Here is an 11,672-nt window from a genome sequence, read left to right as displayed (position 1 = left end):
ATGAGTAACTTTACACCATGCCGAACATAGAACATTCGATAGAAATATGTTTTTGGTTGAAATTTCATCTAAAATATTTTATCCCATTTTCACCGCGACATTGACGGTATAACACGTTGTGGGATATACTTGCTTGTATTCAACACTGTGGAATATACCTGTCGCGTGCACGGACTACTTTTTAAATGACGTCATGCGATATGCGCTAAAATTAGGTCGATATTGTTTGGTTCATTGATTGAATTTTAAGGTCACCCATTAGAAGAAAATGTGCATATTTTGCAGAAAAAACATATATCTGACATATTCACCAAAAGAAATGTTGAAATAAAATATGAAATTACACGATTTTTGTTTTGTTATTTTTTTATTTATAACAAAGTCGACAAAACTTAAGCTTCGAAATTATACGACCTTCAACCTTTAAAACTAGTCATATGACATAATTTTTCGCCATCCGTATAATGAATCAGCTGATTGATGGGGTCATAAAATGACATACTTATTGCGTCATTTTCCCTATTTTTTTGACGATTTATTATAAACGCGACTTATTTCACAATTTTTCTACATGTACTGTATGTCGACATATCTGAATTGTCAATTGATCACATTTTCCTTATTTCGTGTAATGTGCATTGTTTATAACCAAAGCATATACTTTTGACATTTAACTTAAATATTAAGAATGTACAACAAGCCATACACATATCGCACAGTTCATGAATACTCTGCTATGTTTGCTTTCCTATTTAATTCACGTTAGGCATAGAGCTGTGTAAAGTATAAGATGGTAAAAATAGCACCACACTGGAATTGGGAACGTCCCATTTTGTACACGGGTATTTTCTACTTATTTATCTGTTGTGTACTGGAATGTTTTCCATTCTTTGTGTATTTATATATTAAATTATTTTCTCGTACAATAAGGGCATTTACCATAGATAAATAAAACATTGTGCAAGTTTAAACATAATTATGTTTGTATGCAGAAATCTGCAAATGCAACCGAGTTTACCAACGGCTATTATTAGATAAACTGCTCCGGTTCATTTGAACAGCAGTAATGTAGAGTACATGACGTAGCGTGTGACGAAGAAGAAAGTTTATCGCGTTCATAAACTCATTTGAATAAAGTGATAGAATGGCATAAGGGTCTTTATTTAACTATGCTAAAATAATTATTAAAGACCCTAGATGCAAAATCGTCAATTATTGAGTTAAATGGATTATTAGATGGATTTTAAAGGATAATTAAAGGTAAGATACTAGTTCTTACGTGTTTTGATTTTTGTTTGTACTTTTGTCGTTCCCTGTTCTCGGGGAAATGATTTTAACATGGGCGCCATTGATGCATCGGATCACACACGGCATACCCATAACATTTTATAAAAAACACGTTCTGCGCGTCCTTAAATTCGTCGTCCGAAGTCGGAAAACGTATTGCCCTGTATATTTTGTCAAATAAAGTGTCAGTCGCTGCAATTGTCTGTTTACTCGTCAAAAGTGTCAAGGTCTTCGATAGCTAAAGAAACTTCAGCGTACAGTTTATTTAGTATTGAAAGACCTGTACAAAGTCGCGCCAGTCAAAAATCATAAAAAGCGACATTTAAAGTTATGGTAGCCAGAACTAGGTCGTCGATGGTGTACATGTATGTTGACATCGACAGCATTTTGTCAGGAGCAATCGCCGCCATATTGGATTTGATCATTTTCTTTCGAAAATAAAATGAATTATAGTAAAGTAAAATCTTCTTTTCGCGGTCGTAATGTGTTAAAATTCGCATACTGCGTAAAATTGAATGTAGGCATATGGTGATATTTTTTACTTGTTTTACAGTTTGTGTGTGAATTTTTTAAAGACTATTTTGCGTACCAGAACAAATACATGTATATCACAACGCATGGTTACATTTGTTAGATTTTAAGCGCTTTTATGACTGAATTAAAATTATTGTTAAGGTTATTAGATCTATTTATGTTAAATGTCACGTTGAAAAAATCAAATGGGATAAATAGAATACTAGGATTAGCGTTGAATACAGAGAAGTTTATGTTGCTCGGCTCGAACACCGAAAGCGCTCGCCAAGGCTCGCGCTTCCGGCGTTCTAAGCCTCGCAACATAAACTTCTCTGTATTCAACGCTAACCTAGTATTCTCTATATTGTTGATATTACATTCAAAAAGTAAGGAATCACCATATGTTTTTAGAATTTTCTGGTAGAATAATTTCCATTTACTCGTATTGGTATCATCTAGATATCTTTTAACCCAGCTGCATTTAATTGCGTTGAGGAATGAATATATGTCTGTTAGTCGGATACCTCCATATTCTACTGATTGAATCAATTGAGTTCGCTTAATTTTATCAGGTTAACCGTCCCATATGAAATTAAATATTTCTGATTGTATATCTTTAATAATATCATTCGGTGGGTTTGGGAGAACTGTTAGTGTATAAATTAATTTAGGGAGTTCAAACGTTTTCAACACTGTGTTTTTCCGATTAGTGTAAGTTTACGATGCTGCCATGATTTTAAACAATTTTTAAATTTTTGTAATTTAGGTTATGTCTTTTTAGAACTGTTTCATTTTCATTGTTTGTAAAAGTTGTTCCTTACGTTGTTGCTTAATCTGATGTCCAGTTGAATTTAATTTAAATTAATCTACTCGTAGCACAGTGCATTTACTTTTGTTTAGTTTAAGACCCGATGCCATTTCATAAAGGGTTAGCGATTCTATAAGATTGTTGAATTAGTCACTGCTGTCATTTAAAAGAATACGTTGCATTGTCAGCAAATAGGGACTGTTTAATTTATTCGTCTGGTTCTAGCGATATTCCATTTATATGTTTATTTGATTGGATATAATGTGGTATATACTCGATGCATATAATAAATAGCGAGGATGAAAGTGGGCATCCTTGTCTTACCCCTCGTTCGATGTTAAAACTGTTTGAAAAAAGCCATTATTAATAATAATGCTTTTGATATCGGTATAAAATAGTTTAACCCATTTAATTAGACATTCACTTAAATTCATATTTTCTAAACAAGAGAACATAAACGAATGGTCTAGTGAATTTAAAGCCTTTTCGAAGTCTGCAAAGAAAATAAGGCCTGAATTGTTTGGTTGGTTGAACTAATTTATGCATTCTTGTATCAGATGTACGTTTTGACCAATGTAACGTCCTTTCATGAAGCCAGATTGAAATCTTGTGATAATTGATATTAATATTTTTTTAATTCTGTTTGATATATTTTTACTTGCTATTTTATAATCATTGTTCAGTAGGCTAATCAGGCGCCAGTTTGATAAGGATTCTGAGTTTTTTCCAGGTTTTGGAATGAGTGATATTAAACTTTGTTTTTTAAGCGTAGTTAAGTTTTCGTTGTTAAATGAATAGTTAAGTGAATTAATTAAATGTGTTTTAATATCATTCCAGAATATTTTATAAAACTTGATTGTGATGCCATCAGAGCCTGGACTTTTGTTATTTTGCATTTCTTTGAGTGCTAATCCACATTCATATTCAATTAGTAATCCGTCACACAATAATTTTTCCTCTTGATTTAAAGCATGATGTGTATGTTTTCGTTTATAGAGGGTTTCGAAAAATAAGCGTTGTTCTTCTAGTATTTTAGTTCTGTTTATTATATCTTCACCATTGACTACTAATTTGTGTATAGTTTTTTGTTCATTTCTACGTTTTTCAATGTTTGCGAAGTATTGTGTATTTTTTCATTGTGTTCAACATGCTGAGCACGAGCTCGTAGTATTATTCCATTGAGATGTGTATGATAAATTCCTTCTAATAGTTGTTTTTTATGTTATTTCATTTTCAATTTCGGTGGTATCGTTTGTGTTTGTTTCATGCAATTGTTTGTCAAGTGTTTCAATAATTTCGATGGTTTCAGTTTCATGTTTGTGTGTTTCTTTCTGTTAAAATGATGTGTATCTAATTGTTGTGTTACGTATATTTCCTTTAATTCCCACAAGGTGTTTGGGTTTGCATCTTTATTATTTTGAACTGTATTGAATACTTTTTGTTTTATTTGCGTTTGCTAGTGTGTATCTAATAAGATGCTGTTATTAATTTTATAGTATCCTGGGCCTCTTTCAACTAAAGAGTGGTCAGTCATAAATCCTGGTTGTATGCTACATGTGTCAACAATGTTGCAAAGTGACTCAGATATTAAAATATAGTCTAATCTACAAAATATTGTTGGTTTTGTGTTTGAGTGCCAGGTGAATTTGCTTTCGTTTGGATTTATTCTACGTCAGATGTCTATTATATTGTAGTTTTCAATTATGCTATTCAAAATGTTTCCAGTTTTAGAATGAGTATAAAGGTTTCCCTTCTTTTTATCCAGTAATGGGTTAAGAACAGTAGTGAAATAACCACCGACTATAATGTTTTTATCTTGGTTATTAGTTATAAAGGATTGTAATGTTTCGTAAAAGTGAAATCATGTATGTTAGGGCCGTAAACGTTGATTAGTGTTATACAAAAAAAAAACGTTCATGATCCTGTTATCATATTTACGTACGTATAATATATATTAGATAAATCAATTCAAGTAATGTATATATGTTAGAGCCTAAACTATTATGTATATAACCATATAACAATCCAGTTCAAGCGATTAGGAAAAAGGCTAATTATATATATATATATATATATATATATACGTATATTATTTACGTATTTATTTTTCCCCATATGTATGAGGGTAGTGTATACAATTTACTAAGTAATTATATATATATTTTATTTAAGTATTTATTGTTCCCCATATGTATGAGGGTAGTGTATACAGTTTTTCGGAACAACAACCAATGAAGATACATTATTTCGTTATAAATTTTATGTATTTTTAACTAGTTATAAGTTCTCAAATAATTTGCAAAGCAGTTATATATACATTATTTCGTTATCAATATTTTGGTATATTAACTAGCTATAAGTGCTCAAATAATTGACAAAACAGTTATATTGACATATATATATAATATATATATATATATATAATTTAAGTATTTTGTGTAGCCCATGTGTATGACGGTTGTATATACAATTTTCAAACAACCAAAACAGAAAATACATTATTTCGTTATCAATTGTTGGTAACTCTAACTTAGTATATTGAATATTTTAGTACAAAACTAATGGTGGTAAAAAGAGTCAGACTCTACTTGATTTCTCTTCACAATGGGACGAGATATCGTAGAAAGAGATTCTAACAAGATGCCAGTACCTTTATCAAGATGCCTCCTTCGCAAAACGACAAAAGGAGATATTGTTCAAGGTATATATATATATATATATATATATATATATATATATATATATATATATATATATATATATATATATATATATATATATATATATATATATATATATATAATTTATATAAATATAATATATAAATATAAATAAACATATACACCTACATATACATACACATATATGCACATATATACACACATATGCACATGCAGTTCTTGTGATTTTCTGTTTTTCTGTTTGTAAATATTCACTACAAAAAACTAAGCTATGTATCTGTATCATCGCTTGATTTTAATATGCCTATGTGATTATAGAAAAAATATAGTTGTAAAAAGTTAGGCTCTACATGATTGTCCTTCACAGTAGGAAAAACAAAGTCAAATGCCCCCTAAAAAAACAAAGTAAAGATATCTCTTAAAGTTTATATATACATTGAAATGTGAGTAAGTTTTAGTGTTTATGTATATATATTTTCACTACGTTACTAGAGAATAAGGTGCATAGGTATACCAAATGTAAGGTTTGCTGATCTAAAAGTTATTTGTTTTTTTCCTTATATTACAATTTGTTTATCAGCGTAATTTATATTTGTTTAAAAATACCATTGTTTATATTATGTATACATTAATTGTTGTCTTTATATTACAATTTGTTTATCAGCGTAATTTATATTTGTTTTAAAAATACAAATATTTGTTATTGAGTATATTATTTAAGAAGGTACAATTGCCAATATATTACCGTACAAAAACAAGTCAGGTTAAATGGTGACTATTTTGAAAAAAATATTTAGGAGATCTAGGTAATCTACGCGTCCGAAATGATACATTGTAATTAATACACATTTATCAAAAGCGTGGACACAGACTATTAAATGCATTAATCTATATATTAAAACCAGCAAATTGTTGTTTTACTTAAATTGATTCAAACAAAACTGCACACTTGCCTACAAAATGGTGTGTTTTAATATAAAACCGAATTTTACAAAGCCATGGGTGTATGGACACAAAAACGCGTGCACATATAATCCTACTCGCCCGCACGCATACACACATGGTCGCTAATACATCTATGTTCGACATACACTTCCAACAAGAATAACAAAGGCTGACAGTGACAGACAGACTTTTCAATGTGAGTACAAATAGCAAGTATTAAAACACCAAGCCGTACTCTGATTTCACATATACATATATATCAAAGGTAAAAGGTGTGAAGACCAAATGGGTATGTATTTATACACGCTTCACGAGTAGTAATATATATATATTTGTTTTGAAAGATCAACATAGTGAGATCCTATATACAAATTGTGAATAAAGTATATTTACATTTGTACCAAATAAGCAAACAACATGATGCATATTAATTGCGTGTTCTAGGTGGTTCAAAACATATAAAAATCAGGGTGAATTTTTATATAAAAGACACATCACTGCATGAGTAAATATTGTGCTAAAACTGTGTTTGTTTAGTAATGCTTTTTTAAATAAAGCGTTATGAATATCAAATATGCCTAATGTGACACACACACTTTCTTCAGCGAATTACTGTGTTCAGTGAAGCGTTAACCTCTATTGAACATAAGCTATACTTGTTAACAAAAGAAAAGCGCCTATATGTGGTGCGTATATTACTGTCTCTTAGGTGTGTTGTTCGGCCATGGCAGGTTCGTCCAATTGCACATACCATGATAATTTATAATTATCAAAATATTCATTCTTGCATAATAAGGATAGTAATTGATTGCTAGTAAATGAAATATTTTGCGGCGACACAAATATGTAATTCTCTACGCTAATGAGAAAATAACAACCTGCCAATATCCGTATGAGCTCTAAGGATGTTTTTAAAAATACGATTAGCAGATTCTTATTCATGCCGGAACATTGCCTTTATTATTATGCCTCTGGAATGAATTATTACGACGCCGCAAAAATAAAGTATTCCTAACTTTGATCGTTGTGTGAGACGATACCTAAGTGAAAAGAACTTACCGGTTGAACCAAAGACTTCCACAAAAAGGTCATCGTGCCCATTAAAGTCAATTACAAAAGATGGCAAATCCGACAGCATGCATTCCCGCGTCGTCTGGCGATAACTTGCACTTCTACATGGCCGTTCTTTTGAACATTCAACGGAACATCCAATCTTAGAAAGGGTAGTAATTGTCCGGTTGTACGAAGTTAAAGCCTTCGATTTTGAGCGGTAGAATGTGCTATTAAAACCCAGACAATCGGGGGCAAATTTCAGAATTATGATTATCAAAAGTACAAGACCAAAGCAGTTGGCCATGTTGAAACAGAACTATATCCGATTATGAACGAGCCACAGCGCGTGAAACGTTACAGCGCTCGCACGTGCACCGCACGCATTTGAATTAATAATCACGCCTTCCCTGACAAAGAGTATGCGAAAAATGTGCTAGTCAATAATGTAAACAATTAGATCCTCCTACTGTAGGTTCCCGTATGGCTGAAAAGAAAAGTCAATCAACCTTGGATTTAAGATCAAATATACACAACAGGTCGTAACTACGCACGCGGCATATGCTTCTTTCTAAAATACATATTTGTAAAATTTAGTATAAACAATTAAGCAAACGTATATTTGTTCTTTGACAATATATTATTTGCTATCGCAAATTTACAATATATGCATTATTCTTGGCGTTCTCAGAATCGACTGAAATCCATGTATTTATCTCGTTCCAGTTGGTATGTCTAGAATGATTACCTTGTTCTTTTATGATTTGTCTGAATGCCCTCGCTGAAACTTATCATTAATATAGGCATATTGCGGTCATGAATAATATATTTTCGTTAATGGATTTTGTTATCACTAAATACTAGTTGCTGCCGGAAAATAATTGTTTTACGTTCCGATTTGATGGTAGTATTTAATGCATTTACTCATATTTATGCGACTTGCCATAGAGTAAATGTATGCATTGCCATTAAACCACGTGTTTAAAAGTTAAAAACAACAACAGTACTTTGTGAGTGTGCAGCAATTTCATCAACTGGAGCTTCAACCTCACACGGATGACTTTTTCACCATTTTCTCTTAATACAACCGAAGAATTTAAACATCGCGTCAAACATATTCCTCTAATAATTGAAGAGTGCAGCATTTTAAATAATTGTTTTAATTCAGATTGAAAATATTTCCTGATTTTTTGGGTCAAAAATCGGTAAACAGAACAACACAATATGGATCCTACTATTTTGGTTGAAATAATCATATTATATGTGTACGGCATTACATAGGTTGCATTAAATGTCAATACAACGTGATAGTTGTACAGGTGCAAAAGTGCAATTTCCTTTAGAATTTACTTTTTCATCTTATCTAAATTAAAAAAAGTAGGGTTAAGGTCAAAAAATTAAAAAGTGATACATTTAAAGCCTATGTATTTTTTTCTAAGATTGCGAATACTTGTTTGTAAACAACGTTCAAATGGAACGATTGGATTTTAAACAAAAACGAATATTTCATAATACTTTTTTATCATTGTATGCTTATCCGTGGAATATATTATTTCAGTGATACATTTCGATTTTAGTATAAAAATTTCATTCCACTGAAAATAATTATTTTGGTCTGTTTGTCTTTCAGTTTTTCGGATATCGTGAAAATGGATGTAAAATATCCATAAATATGTGTTAACGGAAGCATCATGTTGAAAAGTTCTAAAAAAATGAAAATATATATTACATTTAATTGCAAATACACGATCAATAAAGCTGCCTTTCAAGTGATTTGTTTCGGTGATTTATTTCCAATATGTATGCATCAGAGCCTAATAGCCCAGATAGCGGTTCTAATAGCTACTGTACGAGTTGGTTCGACAGATATTCGATTGGAAACTGCATGATCTTGCCCCACGGGCTCGAAACGTAGTTTCAAAACGTTTTTTTTTGTGAACTGAAGCTTAACTTAACGGGTTTGAACTACGCTAAGTTCGCATGATTATATATAAATCCATTAGTGGAAAACAGTCAATAAGTCATTTATCAGCCACGAATGGTTGCAACTTAATGTCATCCCCGTAGGATGTCCTTTATTTGTCAAGGATTTGAAATAATCCATTCCGAAGTTATAAAGGAGTTGAGTAAACAAAATTCGGCACGTACACGTAAGTAAGTACAATCATGCTCAATAGCTTACACGTTTGGAGGATTAAACATGCATTCTAGACGTGTTTAAACCTAAATTCTAGTGGTTGCCGTAAACACAAAAGAGAAGTATCTGTTACAGTATTCACATAGCAGTTAAAGAGGGTTTGCGTATACACACATTCGGGATGTACCTACTAATGGACGTATGTACAATCGAAAATATGTAAAAATGACCAATTATTGGTATCTATGCTTTGTTTGGATCAAATTGAGTTTTACATGAATGTTCTTACAGGGTTACACATATATTTTAAAACTTGCAAATCAGGTGACCTCTTGAAAATACTGGATCCCTCTTCTGAGATAGGAGGGGAATTTACAGTTTTAATGTAAAAGAGTAATTAAAAAGAGTTCGACATTAACCGATGATATAGAGACGTAGGCTGAAGTACATTTTGTAGCGACACTAAGCGCGTAAGTATATACGTCACCATTCTTTTCAAAGCCAGCACGCCTGTTACATAACTATCATCTTTGTAGGAGTGGGGACTTATATTAATTTAATATCCACCCAATTAAATGTATTTCATCAAAGCGAGGAAAATGTCTACTGTTGAACAAGATCGTATTAGTCAGTTCGGATCTGATCGGTAAGTGTGTCGTTGTCAGTAAAGTGTGGTCATTTCAAATCTTCTCCAACAATTCGGGGAGTTTTCTAAGATTCAGTATGATAAACTACGGATACATTACAAAATTGATGAGCGAGTGTAAATCAAAGAATAAAAAGAAAACCAAACAAAAGTTGGTTTTCTCTCTGTCGTAACTTTTTGCAAGGAATGTTGTCCTTGAATTAGTCAATGTGACAAAAAGAATATATCAGTATGTATCCGATAAAACGGAACTTGCTCGTTAAGATGAATACAATGTGTTTATAGCAACCAAGGTGAATTGACCATAGGCCATTCTTTAATAAAGATAATGTTGCGCAAGTTACCACCATTTTAAGTGTTGACTATATGTTTTGAGTGGTGCTTGTTTTTTTATAAAATGTTTTTTAAAATTGAACGGTTGCCTATTCTAAAGAAACTGTAAAATATGAAGTCAGGGCGCCGTTTCATCTTTGATTGCAGCTCAGTTGCAATAATTTCAACTTGCAACTTTGTGTCCGTTTCATTAAATAAAATTCATGTAAAGTGCACCTGTTGGTTGCAAATGTGTATTGTGCGTTTGCAACTGCTGCACTGTGGTGCAAACTTTTGTCAAAATGGCCGAAATAGACGCGTTTGTGCAATAGCAGTGACAGAATCGGCGAAATAGACGAATGTTCCGTCCTCAAATTGAGTTCGAGAATATCCTGGAGAAAGATTGTGTATACAGAGATCGCGTTGACCGCGTTACGGCCCAAGAATAGCTTGATATAATCGGGCATGATTTATCACATGGGACGAAAATGCACATTCAATACCTCCAGACACCCAGGCATTTATTTGTGTTGAAGAAACATTATTTATCAATCTATTTCCTTTTTATAGTAGTGAATAATCTTACCCACATTATCTGCTGAGTCGGTATATTAACATTCGGTGTAGAAGAAAAAAAATGGCGATGAAATTAGTGTTTTCAAAATTATATAGTTTGGACAGGAAATTGACTTCAGATTACTATTAATTCAGATATCAAAGTGCATTCAGTGTGGATCAAAGAAAGGATGTTTCTTCTGTATAATTTATATCAAACGAATTCAATGCAAACTGTTAAGAAACCGAACTTATATTATAAAACAGTACCATGTCCATCTCATGTCCATCTCACCACGATGCTTGTTGAAACGTATCATGTATAGTTAGTATATGTGTCACTTTTGGATAATTCGATCAATACAACAACAAAATTCAATATGTTATTTATAATGTATTTTATATTCGATTTATAAAACAAAATAGCGAGCGTAATAATAGTTTGTTTAAAAAAATGTATCTGTACATAACATTTTCCTTTTATGCATTTGAATGCACAACAACCTAACATCGGAAGAAATTCAATCAAAGCGCTGAGGGCATTGAAGTTGTTCGCTGTTGTCGTCCTTGATTAGCTTGTGCGCATTGCACATGTTAATCAGTGTGCACAGGCTAATCTTATTTGACATGCATTAAGCCCCGTGTTCCCTGAAAGCAGACAATATGTACAGATTTCAATGATAAACAATAGACTGGCCAATGTCGTCGTACAAGCTGGTAAATACACTCACTGCACTT

This window comes from Dreissena polymorpha, chromosome 3 (assembly GCF_020536995.1).
Source record: "Dreissena polymorpha isolate Duluth1 chromosome 3, UMN_Dpol_1.0, whole genome shotgun sequence".
Classification (NCBI taxonomy): domain Eukaryota; kingdom Metazoa; phylum Mollusca; class Bivalvia; order Myida; family Dreissenidae; genus Dreissena; species Dreissena polymorpha.
Note: the sequence above shows the minus strand (reverse complement) of the source record.